Below are 16,489 nucleotides of genomic sequence, written 5' to 3' on the forward strand. Positions count from 1 at the left end.
GAGTGCACGCAGCCAGGCGAAGCAAACCCGTGGCATCGGGCCGAACTCTGTTCGAGCCGTGCAGCATTTCAAATAAAGGGTGCTGCAATGCGTTGCATTGGCCGGGAATCGATCCCGGGCCTCCCGCGTGGCAGTCGAGAATTCTACCACTGAACCACCAATGCACCTGCGGGCGGGCCCCGCTAGAACTTTACTACAGTTTGAACTCCAGCAGGAAACTAAACCGGTATTCTTGATATTCTGTCCTGTGGCGCAGCATGCCGACTCCAATCTCCAGCATCTGCAGCCCTGACTTTCTCCATTGCTGATATAGCGAGAAACCAAGTAGGAAACTCGCAATGAAGCGCTGTTTGTTTGACTAGTTGGATTTTATCTGAACGCTGTTTCTTTATTTCAAAATATATAAAGTAAATAATACGACAAGGATTCGAGGCTCAAGATTATTACTTGCAAATTATAGTTTGCCTAGATGCTTCCTGACCAAGTGGAGAACGCTATTCTTAAAATGGAAATGAGTTCTACTTAAATTATAACATTAACGTATTATGTGCACACAGTCAGCACAGCTCATATTTTGAAACACAACAACATAGAGATGGTGGTAGGAATAGCCCGCAGATCAAGCCTGCTCGCTATAGTTCATGATCAACTTCACTTTCCGGCCCATCTCTTGGTTTTGGAAGCATTCCAACGATTTCTCCAATCCAGCCTCAACTAGAGCATAGAACATACAAAAGGCCAGAACAGAACAGGCCCTTTGGCCCACGATGTTGTGCCGAGGTTCAACCCGAATGTAATGTAACCTACGCAATCCTCAACTCACTGCTCTCCATGTGCCCGTCCAGCAGTTCCTTAAATGACGCCAATGACTCTGCTTCCAACTGGACGGGCTGGCAACCCATTCCATGCATTCACAACTCTCTGCGTAAAGAACCTACCTCTGACGTCTCCTCGATACTTTCCTCCTGATATCTTCAAACTATGACTCGGGCTATTGACTCTGTCTGTGCCACTCATTATTCAAAGATATTCAATGCTAGAACATCAATGACGCTCTGTCGTGAAGAACTGAGAAGGTTTCCAATCTTTGTTTATCCACTGGTTGGAGTCCCATCGAGCACAAAGAAAGACGATTGCGTTCGTCAGAGGGCATTGGCTTTCTGCATTTGAACCTAGTATGGTCTGCTTCAGTATCTGAGGAGTTGTCAGTGGTGCTACCATGATGCAATCGTGAACAAAAATGCCCACTTCTGACTATATGACAGAAGGAAGGTCACTGATGAAGCAGCAGAAGATGTTTGGATATATGACAGTACCCTTCCTGATGAAGGACTCCTGCTCGAGAGGTCGATTTTGCCGGTCCTCGGATGCTGCCTGCCCCGCTGTGCTTTTCCAGCACCACTCTCATCTCATTCGGCGTATGGAGTCTGGCCCATCATTCTGGGCTCACGGCCGGTCATCTCACTATGTCGATTTTACTTAATGCCAGAAAACTATGGATTGCGCCATGAAAATGCTCAAAAACGGAGTCTGCAGAGCGGACGTTTCCATCCGATCCCATCCCACACGCTGAGTGAACATACCCTGTTTACCGCGCAGCAGGACATTGGCGAGTGCACGCAGCCAGGCGAAGCAAACCCGTGGCATCGGGCCGAACTCTGTTCGAGCCGTGCAACATTTCAAATAAAGGGTGCTGCAATGCGTTGCATTGGCCGGGAATCGATCCCGGGCCTCCCGCGTGGCAGTCGAGAATTCTACCACTGAACCACCAATGCACCTGCGGGCGGGCCCCGCTAGAACTTTACTACAGTTTGAACTCCAGCAGGAAACTAAACCGGTATTCTTGATATTCTGTCCTGTGGCGCAGCATGCCGACTCCAATCTCCAGCATCTGCAGCCTTGACTTTCTCCATTGCTGATATAGCGAGAAACCAAGTAGGAAACTCGCAATGAAGCGCTGTTTGTTTGACTAGTTGGATTTTATCTGAACGCTGTTTCTTTATTTCAAAATATATAAAGTAAATAATACGACAAGGATTCGAGGCTCAAGATTATTACTTGCAAATTATAGTTTGCCTAGATGCTTCCTGACCAAGTGGAGAACGCTATTCTTAAAATGGAAATGAGTTCTACTTAAATTATAACATTAACGTATTATGTGCACACATTCAGCACAGCTCATATTTTGAAACACAACAACATAGAGCTGGTGGTAGGAATAGCCCGCAGATCAAGCCTGCTCGCTATAGTTCATGATCAACTTCACTTTCCGGCCCATCTCTTGGTTTTGGAAGCATTCCAACGATTTCACCAATCCAGCCTCAACTAGAGCATAGAACATACAAAAGGCCAGAACAGAACAGGCCCTTTGGCCCACGATGTTGTGCCGAGGTTCAACCCGAATGTAATGTAACCTACGCAATCCTCAACTCACTGCTCTCCATGTGCCCGTCCAGCAGTTCCTTAAATGACGCCAATGACTCTGCTTCCAACTGGACGGGCTGGCAACCCATTCCATGCATTCACAACTCTCTGCGTAAAGAACCTACCTCTGACGTCTCCTCGATACTTTCCTCCTGATATCTTCAAACTATGACTCGGGCTATTGACTCTGTCTGTGCCACTCATTATTCAAAGATATTCAATGCTAGAACATCAATGACGCTCTGTCGTGAAGAACTGAGAAGGTTTCCAATCTTTGTTTATCCACTGGTTGGAGTCCCATCGAGCACAAAGAAAGACGATTGCGTTCGTCAGAGGGCATTGGCTTTCTGCATTTGAACCTAGTATGGTCTGCTTCAGTATCTGAGGAGTTGTCAGTGGTGCTACCATGATGCAATCGTGAACAAAAATGCCCACTTCTGACTATATGACAGAAGGAAGGTCACTGATGAAGCAGCAGAAGATGTTTGGATATATGACAGTACCCTTCCTGATGAAGGACTCCTGCTCGAGAGGTCGATTTTGCCGGTCCTCGGATGCTGCCTGCCCCGCTGTGCTTTTCCAGCACCACTCTCATCTCATTCGGCGTATGGAGTCTGGCCCATCATTCTGGGCTCACGGCCGGTCATCTCACTATGTCGATTTTACTTAATGCCAGAAAACTATGGATTGCGCCATGAAAATGCTCAAAAACGGAGTCTGCAGAGCGGACGTTTCCATCCGATCCCATCCCACACGCTGAGTGAACATACCCTGTTTACCGCGCAGCAGGACATTGGCGAGTGCACGCAGCCAGGCGAAGCAAACCCGTGGCATCGGGCCGAACTCTGTTCGAGCCGTGCAGCATTTCAAATAAAGGGTGCTGCAATGCGTTGCATTGGCCGGGAATCGAACCCGGGCCTCCCGCGTGGCAGGCGAGAATTCTACCACTGAACCACCAATGCACCTGCTGGCGGGCCCCGCTAGAACTTTACTACAGTTTGAACTCCAGCAGGAAACTAAACCGGTATTCTTGATATTCTGTCCTGTGGCGCAGCATGCCGACTCCAATCTCCAGCATCTGCAGCCCTGACTTTCTCCATTGCTGATATAGCGAGAAACCAAGTAGGAAACTCGCAATGAAGCGCTGTTTGTTTGACTAGTTGGATTTTATCTGAACGCTGTTTCTTTATTTCAAAATATATAAAGTAAATAATACGACAAGGATTCGAGGCTCAAGATTATTACTTGCAAATTATAGTTTGCCTAGATGCTTCCTGACCAAGTGGAGAACGCTATTCTTAAAATGGAAAGGAGTTCTACTTAAATTATAACATTAACGTATTATGTGCACACAGTCAGCACAGCTCATATTTTGAAACACAACAACATAGAGATGGTGGTAGGAATAGCCCGCAGATCAAGCCTGCTCGCTATAGTTCATGATCAACTTCACTTTCCGGCCCATCTCTTGGTTTTGGAAGCATTCCAACGATTTCTCCAATCCAGCCTCAACTAGAGCATAGAACATACAAAAGGCCAGAACAGAACAGGCCCTTTGGCCCACGATGTTGTGCCGAGGTTCAACCCGAATGTAATGTAACCTACGCAATCCTCAACTCACTGCTCTCCATGTGCCCGTCCAGCAGTTCCTTAAATGACGCCAATGACTCTGCTTCCAACTGGACGGGCTGGCAACCCATTCCATGCATTCACAACTCTCTGCGTAAAGAACCTACCTCTGACGTCTCCTCGATACTTTCCTCCTGATATCTTCAAACTATGACTCGGGCTATTGACTCTGTCTGTGCCACTCATTATTCAAAGATATTCAATGCTAGAACATCAATGACGCTCTGTCGTGAAGAACTGAGAAGGTTTCCAATCTTTGTTTATCCACTGGTTGGAGTCCCATCGAGCACAAAGAAAGACGATTGCGTTCGTCAGAGGGCATTGGCTTTCTGCATTTGAACCTAGTATGGTCTGCTTCAGTATCTGAGGAGTTTTCGGTGGTGCTACCATGATGCAATCGTGAACAAAAATGCCCACTTCTGACTATATGACAGAAGGAAGGTCACTGATGAAGCAGCAGAAGATGTTTGGATATATGACAGTACCCTTCCTGATGAAGGACTCCTGCTCGAGAGGTCGATTTTGCCGGTCCTCGGATGCTGCCTGCCCCGCTGTGCTTTTCCAGCACCACTCTCATCTCATTCGGCGTATGGAGTCTGGCCCATCATTCTGGGCTCACGGCCGGTCATCTCACTATGTCGATTTTACTTAATGCCAGAAAACTATGGATTGCGCCATGAAAATGCTCAAAAACGGAGTCTGCAGAGCGGACGTTTCCATCCGAACCCATCCCTCACGCTGAGTGAACACACCCTGTTTACCGCGCAGCAGGACATTAGCGAGTGCACGCAGCCAGGCGAAGCAAACCCGTGGCATCGGGCCGAACTCTGTTCGAGCCGTGCAGCATTTGAAATAAAGGGTGCTGCAATGCGTTGCATTGGCCGGAAATCGAACCCGGGCCTCCCGCGTGGCAGGCGAGAATTCTACCACTGAACCACCAATGCATCTGCGGGCGAGCCCCGCTAGAACTTTACTACAGTTTGAACTCCAGCAGGAAACTAAACCGGTATTCTTGATATTCTGTCCTGTGGCGCAGCATGCCGACTCCAATCTCCAGCATCTGCAGCCCTGACTTTCTCCATTGCTGATATAGCGAGAAACCAAGTAGGAAACTCGCAATGAAGCGCTGTTTGTTTGACTAGTTGGATTTTATCTGAACGCTGTTTCTTTATTTCAAAATATATAAAGTAAATAATACGACAAGGATTCGAGGCTCAAGATTATTACTTGCAAATTATAGTTTGCCTAGATGCTTCCTGACCAAGTGGAGAACGCTATTCTTAAAATGGAAATGAGTTCTACTTAAATTATAACATTAACGTATTATGTGCACACAGTCAGCACAGCTCATATTTTGAAACACAACAACATAGACTTGGTGGTAGGAATAGCCCGCAGATCAAGCCTGCTCGCTATCGTTCATGATCAACTTCACTTTCCGGCCCATCTCTTGGTTTTGGAAGCATTCCAACGATTTCTCCAATCCAGCCTCAACTAGAGCATAGAACATACAAAAGGCCAGAACAGAACAGGCCCTTTGGCCCACGATGTTGTGCCGAGGTTCAACCCGAATGTAATGTAACCTACGCAATCCTCAACTCACTGCTCTCCATGTGCCCGTCCAGCAGTTCCTTAAATGACGCCAATGACTCTGCTTCCAACTGGACGGGCTGGCAACCCATTCCATGCATTCACAACTCTCTGCGTAAAGAACCTACCTCTGACGTCTCCTCGATACTTTCCTCCTGATATCTTCAAACTATGACTAGGGCTATTGACTCTGTCTATGCCACTCATTATTCAAAGATATTCAATGCTAGAACATCAATGACGCTCTGTCGTGAAGAACTGAGAAGGTTTCGAATCTTTGTTTATCCGCTGGTTGGATTCCCATCGAGCACAAAGAAAGACGATTGCGTTCGTCAGAGGGCATTTGCTTTCTGCACTTGAACCTCGTATGGTCTGCTTCAGTATCTGAGGAGTTGTCAGTGGTGCTACCATGATGCAATCGTGAACAAAAATGCCCACTTCTGACTATATGACAGAAGGAAGGTCACTGATGAAGCAGCAGAAGATGTTTGGATATATGACAGTACCCTTCCTGATGAAGGACTCCTGCTCGAGAGGTCGATTTTGCCGGTCCTCGGATGCTGCCTGCCCCGCTGTGCTTTTCCAGCACCACTCTCATCTCATTCGGCGTATGGAGTCTGGCCCATCATTCTGGGCTCACGGCCGGTCATCTCACTATGTCGATTTTACTTAATGCCAGAAAACTATGGATTGCGCCATGAAAATGCTCTAAAACGGAGTCTGCAGAGCGGACGTTTCCATCCGATCCCATCCCACACGCTGAGTGAACACACCCTGTTTACCGTGCAGCAGGACATAAGCGAGTGCACGCAGCCAGGCGAAGCAAACCCGTGGCATCGGGCCGAACTCTGTTCGAGCCATGCAGCATTCGAAACAAAGGGTGCTGCAATGCGTTGCATTGGCCGGGAATCGAACCCAGGCCACCCGCGTGGCAAGCGAGAATTCTACCACTGAACCACCAATGCACATGCGGGCGGGCCCCGCTAGAACTTTACTACAGTTTGAACTCCAGCAGGAAACTAAACCGGTATTCTTGATATTCTGTCCTGTGGCGCAGCATGCCGACTCCAATCTCCAGCATCTGCAGCCCTGACTTTCTCCATTGCTGATATAGCGAGAAACCAAGTAGGAAACTCGCAATGAAGCGCTGTTTGTTTGACTAGTTGGATTTTATCTGAACGCTGTTTCTTTATTTCAAAATATATAAAGTAAATAATACGACAAGGATTCGAGGCTCAAGATTATTACTTGCAAATTATAGTTTGCCTAGATGCTTCCTGACCAAGTGGAGAACGCTATTCTTAAAATGGAAATGAGTTCTACTTAAATTATAACATTAACGTATTATGTGCACACAGTCAGCACAGCTCATATTTTGAAACACAACAACATAGAGATGGTGGTAGGAATAGCCCGCAGATCAAGCCTGCTCGCTATAGTTCATGATCAACTTCACTTTCCGGCCCATCTCTTGGTTTTGGAAGCATTCCAACGATTTCTCCAATCCAGCCTCAACTAGAGCATAGAACATACAAAAGGCCAGAACAGAACAGGCCCTTTGGCCCACGATGTTGTGCCGAGGTTCAACCCGAATGTAATGTAACCTACGCAATCCTCAACTCACTGCTCTCCATGTGCCCGTCCAGCAGTTCCTTAAATGACGCCAATGACTCTGCTTCCAACTGGACGGGCTGGCAACCCATTCCATGCATTCACAACTCTCTGGTAAAGAACCTACCTCTGACGTCTCCTCGATACTTTCCTCCTGATATCTTCAAACTATGACTCGGGCTATTGACTCTGTCTGTGCCACTCATTATTCAAAGATATTCAATGCTAGAACATCAATGACGCTCTGTCGTGAAGAACTGAGAAGGTTTCCAATCTTTGTTTATCCACTGGTTGGAGTCCCATCGAGCACAAAGAAAGACGATTGCGTTCGTCAGAGGGCATTGGCTTTCTGCATTTGAACCTAGTATGGTCTGCTTCAGTATCTGAGGAGTTTTCGGTGGTGCTACCATGATGCAATCGTGAACAAAAATGCCCACTTCTGACTATATGACAGAAGGAAGGTCACTGATGAAGCAGCAGAAGATGTTTGGATATATGACAGTACCCTTCCTGATGAAGGACTCCTGCTCGAGAGGTCGATTTTGCCGGTCCTCGGATGCTGCCTGCCCCGCTGTGCTTTTCCAGCACCACTCTCATCTCATTCGGCGTATGGAGTCTGGCCCATCATTCTGGGCTCACGGCCGGTCATCTCACTATGTCGATTTTACTTAATGCCAGAAAACTATGGATTGCGCCATGAAAATGCTCAAAAACGGAGTCTGCAGAGCGGACGTTTCCATCCGAACCCATCCCACACGCTGAGTGAACACACCCTGTTTACCGCGCAGCAGGACATTAGCGAGTGCACGCAGCCAGGCGAAGCAAACCCGTGGCATCGGGCCGAACTCTGTTCGAGCCGTGCAGCATTTGAAATAAAGGGTGCTGCAATGCGTTGCATTGGCCGGAAATCGAACCCGGGCCTCCCGCGTGGCAGGCGAGAATTCTACCACTGAACCACCAATGCATCTGCGGGCGAGCCCCGCTAGAACTTTACTACAGTTTGAACTCCAGCAGGAAACTAAACCGGTATTCTTGATATTCTGTCCTGTGGCGCAGCATGCCGACTCCAATCTCCAGCATCTGCAGCCCTGACTTTCTCCATTGCTGATATAGCGAGAAACCAAGTAGGAAACTCGCAATGAAGCGCTGTTTGTTTGACTAGTTGGATTTTATCTGAACGCTGATTCTTTATTTCAAAATATATAAAGTAAATAATACGACAAGGATTCGAGGCTCAAGATTATTACTTGCAAATTATAGTTTGCCTAGATGGTTCCTGACCAAGTGGAGAACGCTATTCTTAAAATGGAAATGAGTTCTACTTAAATTATAACATTAACGTATTATGTGCACACAGTCAGCACAGCTCATATTTTGAAACACAACAACATAGAGATGGTGGTAGGAATAGCCCGCAGATCAAGCCTGCTCGCTATAGTTCATGATCAACTTCACTTTCCGGCCCATCTCCTGGTTTTGGAAGCATTCCAACGATTTCTCCAATCCAGCCTCAACTAGAGCATAGAACATACAAAAGGCCAGAACAGAACAGGCCCTTTGGCCCACGATGTTGTGCCGAGGTTCAACCCGAATGTAATGTAACCTACGCAATCCTCAACTCACTGCTCTCCATGTGCCCGTCCAGCAGTTCCTTAAATGACGCCAATGACTCTGCTTCCAACTGGACGGGCTGGCAACCCATTCCATGCATTCACAACTCTCTGCGTAAAGAACCTACCTCTGACGTCTCCTCAATACTTTCCTCCTGATATCTTCAAACTATGACTCGGGCTATTGACTCTGTCTGTGCCACTCATTATTCAAAGATATTCAATGCTAGAACATCAATGACGCTCTGTCGTGAAGAACTGAGAAGGTTTCCAATCTTTGTTTATCCACTGGTTGGAGTCCCATCGAGCACAAAGAAAGACGATTGCGTTCGTCAGAGGGCATTGGCTTTCTGCATTTGAACCTAGTATGGTCTGCTTCAGTATCTGAGGAGTTTTCGGTGGTGCTACCATGATGCAATCGTGAACAAAAATGCCCACTTCTGACTATATGACAGGAGGAAGGTCACTGATGAAGCAGCAGAAGATGTTTGGATATATGACAGTACCCTTCCTGATGAAGGACTCCTGCTCGAGAGGTCGATTTTGCCGGTCCTCGGATGCTGCCTGCCCCGCTGTGCTTTTCCAGCACCACTCTCATCTCATTCGGCGTATGGAGTCTGGCCCATCATTCTGGGCTCACGGCCGGTCATCTCACTATGTCGATTTTACTTAATGCCAGAAAACTATGGATTGCACCATGAAAATGCTCAAAAACGGAGTCTGCAGAGCGGACGTTTCCATCCGATCCCATCCCACACGCTGAGTGAACACACCCTGTTTACCGCGCAGCAGGACATTAGCGAGTGCACGCAGCCAGGCGAAGCAAACCCGTGGCATCGGGCCGAATTCTGTTCGAGCCGTGCAGCATTTGAAATAAAGGGCGCTGCAATGCGTTGCATTGACCGGGAATCGAACCCGGGCCTCCCGAGTGGCGGGCGAGAATTCTACCACTGAACCACCAATGCACCTGCGGGCGGGCCCCGCTAGAACTTTACTACAGTTTGAACTCCAGCAGGAAACTAAACCGGTATTCTTGATATTCTGTCCTGTGGCGCAGCATGCCGACTCCAATCTCCAGCATCTGCAGCCCTGACTTTCTCCATTGCTGATATAGCGAGAAACCAAGTAGGAAACTCGCAATGAAGCGCTGTTTGTTTGACTAGTTGGATTTTATCTGAACGCTGTTTCTTTATTTCAAAATATATAAAGTAAATAATACGACAAGGATTCGAGGCTCAAGATTATTACTTGCAAATTATAGTTTGCCTAGATGCTTCCTGACCAAGTGGAGAACGCTATTCTTAAAATGGAAATGAGTTCTACTTAAATTATAACATTAACGTATTATGTGCACACAGTCAGCACAGCTCATATTTTGAAACACAACAACATAGAGATGGTGGTAGGAATAGCCCGCAGATCAAGCCTGCTCGCTATAGTTCATGATCAACTTCACTTTCCGGCCCATCTCTTGGTTTTGGAAGCATTCCAACGATTTCTCCAATCCAGCCTCAACTAGAGCATAGAACATACAAAAGGCCAGAACAGAACAGGCCCTTTGGCCCACGATGTTGTGCCGAGGTTCAACCCGAATGTAATGTAACCTACGCAATCCTCAACTCACTGCTCTCCATGTGCCCGTCCAGCAGTTCCTTAAATGACGCCAATGACTCTGCTTCCAACTGGACGGGCTGGCAACCCATTCCATGCATTCACAACTCTCTGCGTAAAGAACCTACCTCTGACGTCTCCTCGATACTTTCCTCCTGATATCTTCAAACTATGACTAGGGCTATTGACTCTGTCTATGCCACTCATTATTCAAAGATATTCAATGCTAGAACATCAATGACGCTCTGTCGTGAAGAACTGAGAAGGTTTCCAATCTTTGTTTATCCGCTGGTTGGATTCCCATCGAGCACAAAGAAAGACGATTGCGTTCGTCAGAGGGCATTGGCTTTCTGCACTTGAACCTCGTATGGTCTGCTTCAGTATCTGAGGAGTTGTCAGTGGTGCTACCATGATGCAATCGTGAACAAAAATGCCCACTTCTGACTATATGACAGAAGGAAGGTCACTGATGAAGCAGCAGAAGATGTTTGGATATATGACAGTACCCTTCCTGATGAAGGACTCCTGCTCGAGAGGTCGATTTTGCCGGTCCTCGGATGCTGCCTGCCCCGCTGTGCTTTTCCAGCACCACTCTCATCTCATTCGGCGTATGGAGTCTGGCCCATCATTCTGGGCTCACGGCCGGTCATCTCACTATGTCGATTTTACTTAATGCCAGAAAACTATGGATTGCGCCATGAAAATGCTCAAAAACGGAGTCTGCAGAGCGGACGTTTCCATCCGATCCCATCCCACACGCTGAGTGAACACACCCTGTTTACCGCGCAGCAGGACATTAGCGAGTGCACGCAGCCAGGCGAAGCAAACCCGTGGCATCGGGCCGAACTCTGTTCGAGCCGTGCAGCATTCGAAATAAAGGGTGCTGCAATGCGTTGCATTGGCCGGGAATCGAACCCGGGCCTCCCGCGTGGCAGGCGAAAATTCTACCACTGAACCACCAATGCACCTGCGGGCGGGCCCCGCTAGAACTTTACTACAGTTTGAACTCCAGCAGGAAACTAAACCGGTATTCTTGATATTCTGTCCTGTGGCGCAGCATGCCGACTCCAATCTCCAGCATCTGCAGCCCTGACTTTCTCCATTGCTGATATAGCGAGAAACCAAGTAGGAAACTCGCAATGAAGCGCTGTTTGTTTGACTAGTTGGATTTTATCTGAACGCTGTTTCTTTATTTCAAAATATATAAAGTAAATAATACGACAAGGATTCGAGGCTCAAGATTATTACTTGCAAATTATAGTTTGCCTAGATGCTTCCTGACCAAGTGGAGAACGCTATTCTTAAAATGGAAATGAGTTCTACTTAAATTATAACATTAACGTATGATGTGCACACAGTCAGCACAGCTCATATTTTGAAACACAACAACATAGAGATGGTGGTAGGAATAGCCCGCAGATCAAGCCTGCTCGCTATAGTTCATGATCAACTTCACTTTCCGGCCCATCTCTTGGTTTTGGAAGCATTCCAACGATTTCTCCAATCCAGCCTCAACTAGAGCATAGAACATACAAAAGGCCAGAACAGAACAGGCCCTTTGGCCCACGATGTTGTGCCGAGGTTCAACCCGAATGTAATGTAACCTACGCAATCCTCAACTCACTGCTCTCCATGTGCCCGTCCAGCAGTTCCTTAAATGACGCCAATGACTCTGCTTCCAACTGGACGGGCTGGCAACCCATTCCATGCATTCACAACTCTCTGGTAAAGAACCTACCTCTGACGTCTCCTCGATACTTTCCTCCTGATATCTTCAAACTATGACTCGGGCTATTGACTCTGTCTGTGCCACTCATTATTCAAAGATATTCAATGCTAGAACATCAATGACGCTCTGTCGTGAAGAACTGAGAAGGTTTCCAATCTTTGTTTATCCACTGGTTGGAGTCCCATCGAGCACAAAGAAAGACGATTGCGTTCGTCAGAGGGCATTGGCTTTCTGCACTTGAACCTCGTATGGTCTGCTTCAGTATCTGAGGAGTTGTCAGTGGTGCTACCATGATGCAATCGTGAACAAAAATGCCCACTTCTGACTATATGACAGAAGGAAGGTCACTGATGAAGCAGCAGAAGATGTTTGGATATATGACAGTACCCTTCCTGATGAAGGACTCCTGCTCGAGAGGTCGATTTTGCCGGTCCTCGGATGCTGCCTGCCCCGCTGTGCTTTTCCAGCACCACTCTCATCTCATTCGGCGTATGGAGTCTGGCCCATCATTCTGGGCTCACGGCCGGTCATCTCACTATGTCGATTTTACTTAATGCCAGAAAACTATGGATTGCGCCATGAAAATGCTCAAAAACGGAGTCTGCAGAGCGGACGTTTCCATCCGATCCCATCCCACACGCTGAGTGAACACACCCTGTTTACCGCGCAGCAGGACATTAGCGAGTGCACGCAGCCAGGCGAAGCAAACCCGTGGCATCGGGCCGAACTCTGTTCGAGCCGTGCAGCATTCGAAATAAAGGGTGCTGCAATGCGTTGCATTGGCCGGAAATCGAACCCGGGCCTCCCGCGTGGCAGGCGAGAATTCTACCACTGAACCACCAATGCACCTACGGGCGGGCCCCGCTAGAACTTTACTACAGTTTGAACTCCAGCAGGAAACTAAACCGGTATTCTTGATATTCTGTCCTGTGGCGCAGCATGCCGACTCCAATCTCCAGCATCTGCAGCCCTGACTTTCTCCATTGCTGATATAGCGAGAAACCAAGTAGGAAACTCGCAATGAAGCGCTGTTTGTTTGACTAGTTGGATTTTATCTGAACGCTGATTCTTTATTTCAAAATATATAAAGTAAATAATACGACAAGGATTCGAGGCTCAAGATTATTACTTGCAAATTATAGTTTGCCTAGATGGTTCCTGACCAAGTGGAGAACGCTATTCTTAAAATGGAAATGAGTTCTACTTAAATTATAACATTAACGTATTATGTGCACACAGTCAGCACAGCTCATATTTTGAAACACAACAACATAGAGATGGTGGTAGGAATAGCCCGCAGATCAAGCCTGCTCGCTATAGTTCATGATCAACTTCACTTTCCGGCCCATCTCCTGGTTTTGGAAGCATTCCAACGATTTCTCCAATCCAGCCTCAACTAGAGCATAGAACATACAAAAGGCCAGAACAGAACAGGCCCTTTGGCCCACGATGTTGTGCCGAGGTTCAACCCGAATGTAATGTAACCTACGCAATCCTCAACTCACTGCTCTCCATGTGCCCGTCCAGCAGTTCCTTAAATGACGCCAATGACTCTGCTTCCAACTGGACGGGCTGGCAACCCATTCCATGCATTCACAACTCTCTGCGTAAAGAACCTACCTCTGACGTCTCCTCAATACTTTCCTCCTGATATCTTCAAACTATGACTCGGGCTATTGACTCTGTCTGTGCCACTCATTATTCAAAGATATTCAATGCTAGAACATCAATGACGCTCTGTCGTGAAGAACTGAGAAGGTTTCCAATCTTTGTTTATCCACTGGTTGGAGTCCCATCGAGCACAAAGAAAGACGATTGCGTTCGTCAGAGGGCATTGGCTTTCTGCATTTGAACCTAGTATGGTCTGCTTCAGTATCTGAGGAGTTTTCGGTGGTGCTACCATGATGCAATCGTGAACAAAAATGCCCACTTCTGACTATATGACAGGAGGAAGGTCACTGATGAAGCAGCAGAAGATGTTTGGATATATGACAGTACCCTTCCTGATGAAGGACTCCTGCTCGAGAGGTCGATTTTGCCGGTCCTCGGATGCTGCCTGCCCCGCTGTGCTTTTCCAGCACCACTCTCATCTCATTCGGCGTATGGAGTCTGGCCCATCATTCTGGGCTCACGGCCGGTCATCTCACTATGTCGATTTTACTTAATGCCAGAAAACTATGGATTGCGCCATGAAAATGCTCAAAAACGGAGTCTGCAGAGCGGACGTTTCCATCCGATCCCATCCCACACGCTGAGTGAACACACCCTGTTTACCGCGCAGCAGGACATTAGCGAGTGCACGCAGCCAGGCGAAGCAAACCCGTGGCATCGGGCCGAACTCTGTTCGAGCCGTGCAGCATTCGAAATAAAGGGTGCTGCAATGCGTTGCATTGGCCGGGAATCGAACCCGGGCCTCCCGCGTGGCAGGCGAAAATTCTACCACTGAACCACCAATGCACCTGCGGGCGGGCCCCGCTAGAACTTTACTACAGTTTGAACTCCAGCAGGAAACTAAACCGGTATTCTTGATATTCTGTCCTGTGGCGCAGCATGCCGACTCCAATCTCCAGCATCTGCAGCCCTGACTTTCTCCATTGCTGATATAGCGAGAAACCAAGTAGGAAACTCGCAATGAAGCGCTGTTTGTTTGACTAGTTGGATTTTATCTGAACGCTGTTTCTTTATTTCAAAATATATAAAGTAAATAATACGACAAGGATTCGAGGCTCAAGATTATTACTTGCAAATTATAGTTTGCCTAGATGCTTCCTGACCAAGTGGAGAACGCTATTCTTAAAATGGAAATGAGTTCTACTTAAATTATAACATTAACGTATTATGTGCACACAGTCAGCACAGCTCATATTTTGAAACACAACAACATAGAGATGGTGGTAGGAATAGCCCGCAGATCAAGCCTGCTCGCTATAGTTCATGATCAACTTCACTTTCCGGCCCATCTCTTGGTTTTGGAAGCATTCCAACGATTTCTCCAATCCAGCCTCAACTAGAGCATAGAACATACAAAAGGCCAGAACAGAACAGGCCCTTTGGCCCACGATGTTGTGCCGAGGTTCAACCCGAATGTAATGTAACCTACGCAATCCTCAACTCACTGCTCTCCATGTGCCCGTCCAGCAGTTCCTTAAATGACGCCAATGACTCTGCTTCCAACTGGACGGGCTGGCAACCCATTCCATGCATTCACAACTCTCTGCGTAAAGAACCTACCTCTGACGTCTCCTCGATACTTTCCTCCTGATATCTTCAAACTATGACTCGGGCTATTGACTCTGTCTATGCCACTCATTATTCAAAGATATTCAATGCTAGAACATCAATGACGCTCTGTCGTGAAGAACTGAGAAGGTTTCCAATCTTTGTTTATCCGCTGGTTGGATTCCCATCGAGCACAAAGAAAGACGATTGCGTTCGTCAGAGGGCATTGGCTTTCTGCACTTGAACCTCGTATGGTCTGCTTCAGTATCTGAGGAGTTGTCAGTGGTGCTACCATGATGCAATCGTGAACAAAAATGCCCACTTCTGACTATATGACAGAAGGAAGGTCACTGATGAAGCAGCAGAAGATGTTTGGATATATGACAGTACCCTTCCTGATGAAGGACTCCTGCTCGAGAGGTCGATTTTTCCGGTCCTCGGATGCTGCCTGCCCCGCTGTGCTTTTCCAGCACCACTCTCATCTCATTCGGCGTATGGAGTCTGGCCCATCATTCTGGGCTCACGGCCGGTCATCTCACTATGTCGATTTTACTTAATGCCAGAAAACTATGGATTGCGCCATGAAAATGCTCAAAAACGGAGTCTGCAGAGCGGACGTTTCCATCCGATCCCATCCCACACGCTGAGTGAACACACCCTGTTTACCGCGCAGCAGGACATTAGCGAGTGCACGCAGCCAGGCGAAGCAAACCCGTGGCATCGGGCCGAACTCTGTTCGAGCCGTGCAGCATTCGAAATAAAGGGTGCTGCAATGCGTTGCATTGGCCGGAAATCGAACCCGGGCCTCCCGCGTGGCAGGCGAGAATTCTACCACTGAACCACCAATGCACCTACGGGCGGGCCCCGCTAGAACTTTACTACAGTTTGAACTCCAGCAGGAAACTAAACCGGTATTCTTGATATTCTGTCCTGTGGCGCAGCATGCCGACTCCAATCTCCAGCATCTGCAGCCCTGACTTTCTCCATTGCTGATATAGCGAGAAACCAAGTAGGAAACTCGCAATGAAGCGCTGTTTGTTTGACTAGTTGGATTTTATCTGAACGC

General features: G+C 47.6%; 11 non-coding genes across 11 annotated transcripts; all 11 read right to left on the reverse strand.

The window, feature by feature from the left end:
• Window positions 1–93: 93 nt before the first annotated feature.
• On the reverse strand, window positions 94–164 carry trnag-gcc (transfer RNA glycine (anticodon GCC)). The gene has a single exon. It is a non-coding gene; the product is annotated as a tRNA-Gly (tRNA).
• A 1,540-nt stretch (window positions 165–1,704) lies between these two features.
• On the reverse strand, window positions 1,705–1,775 carry trnag-gcc (transfer RNA glycine (anticodon GCC)). The gene has a single exon. It is a non-coding gene; the product is annotated as a tRNA-Gly (tRNA).
• A 1,540-nt stretch (window positions 1,776–3,315) lies between these two features.
• On the reverse strand, window positions 3,316–3,386 carry trnag-gcc (transfer RNA glycine (anticodon GCC)). The gene has a single exon. It is a non-coding gene; the product is annotated as a tRNA-Gly (tRNA).
• A 1,540-nt stretch (window positions 3,387–4,926) lies between these two features.
• trnag-gcc (transfer RNA glycine (anticodon GCC)) lies at window positions 4,927–4,997 on the reverse strand. The gene has a single exon. It is a non-coding gene; the product is annotated as a tRNA-Gly (tRNA).
• Window positions 4,998–6,537: 1,540 nt separating this feature from the next.
• On the reverse strand, window positions 6,538–6,608 carry trnag-gcc (transfer RNA glycine (anticodon GCC)). Its single transcript has one exon. It is a non-coding gene; the product is annotated as a tRNA-Gly (tRNA).
• Window positions 6,609–8,147: 1,539 nt separating this feature from the next.
• Window positions 8,148–8,218, reverse strand: trnag-gcc (transfer RNA glycine (anticodon GCC)). The gene has a single exon. It is a non-coding gene; the product is annotated as a tRNA-Gly (tRNA).
• Window positions 8,219–9,758: 1,540 nt separating this feature from the next.
• Window positions 9,759–9,829, reverse strand: trnag-gcc (transfer RNA glycine (anticodon GCC)). Its single transcript has one exon. It is a non-coding gene; the product is annotated as a tRNA-Gly (tRNA).
• Window positions 9,830–11,369: 1,540 nt separating this feature from the next.
• Window positions 11,370–11,440, reverse strand: trnag-gcc (transfer RNA glycine (anticodon GCC)). Its single transcript has one exon. It is a non-coding gene; the product is annotated as a tRNA-Gly (tRNA).
• A 1,539-nt stretch (window positions 11,441–12,979) lies between these two features.
• trnag-gcc (transfer RNA glycine (anticodon GCC)) lies at window positions 12,980–13,050 on the reverse strand. Its single transcript has one exon. It is a non-coding gene; the product is annotated as a tRNA-Gly (tRNA).
• A 1,540-nt stretch (window positions 13,051–14,590) lies between these two features.
• Window positions 14,591–14,661, reverse strand: trnag-gcc (transfer RNA glycine (anticodon GCC)). Its single transcript has one exon. It is a non-coding gene; the product is annotated as a tRNA-Gly (tRNA).
• A 1,540-nt stretch (window positions 14,662–16,201) lies between these two features.
• trnag-gcc (transfer RNA glycine (anticodon GCC)) lies at window positions 16,202–16,272 on the reverse strand. Its single transcript has one exon. It is a non-coding gene; the product is annotated as a tRNA-Gly (tRNA).
• Window positions 16,273–16,489: the final 217 nt, after the last annotated feature.

The sequence above is a fragment of the Chiloscyllium punctatum genome, chromosome 30 (assembly GCF_047496795.1).
Source record: "Chiloscyllium punctatum isolate Juve2018m chromosome 30, sChiPun1.3, whole genome shotgun sequence".
Lineage (NCBI taxonomy): Eukaryota > Metazoa > Chordata > Chondrichthyes > Orectolobiformes > Hemiscylliidae > Chiloscyllium > Chiloscyllium punctatum.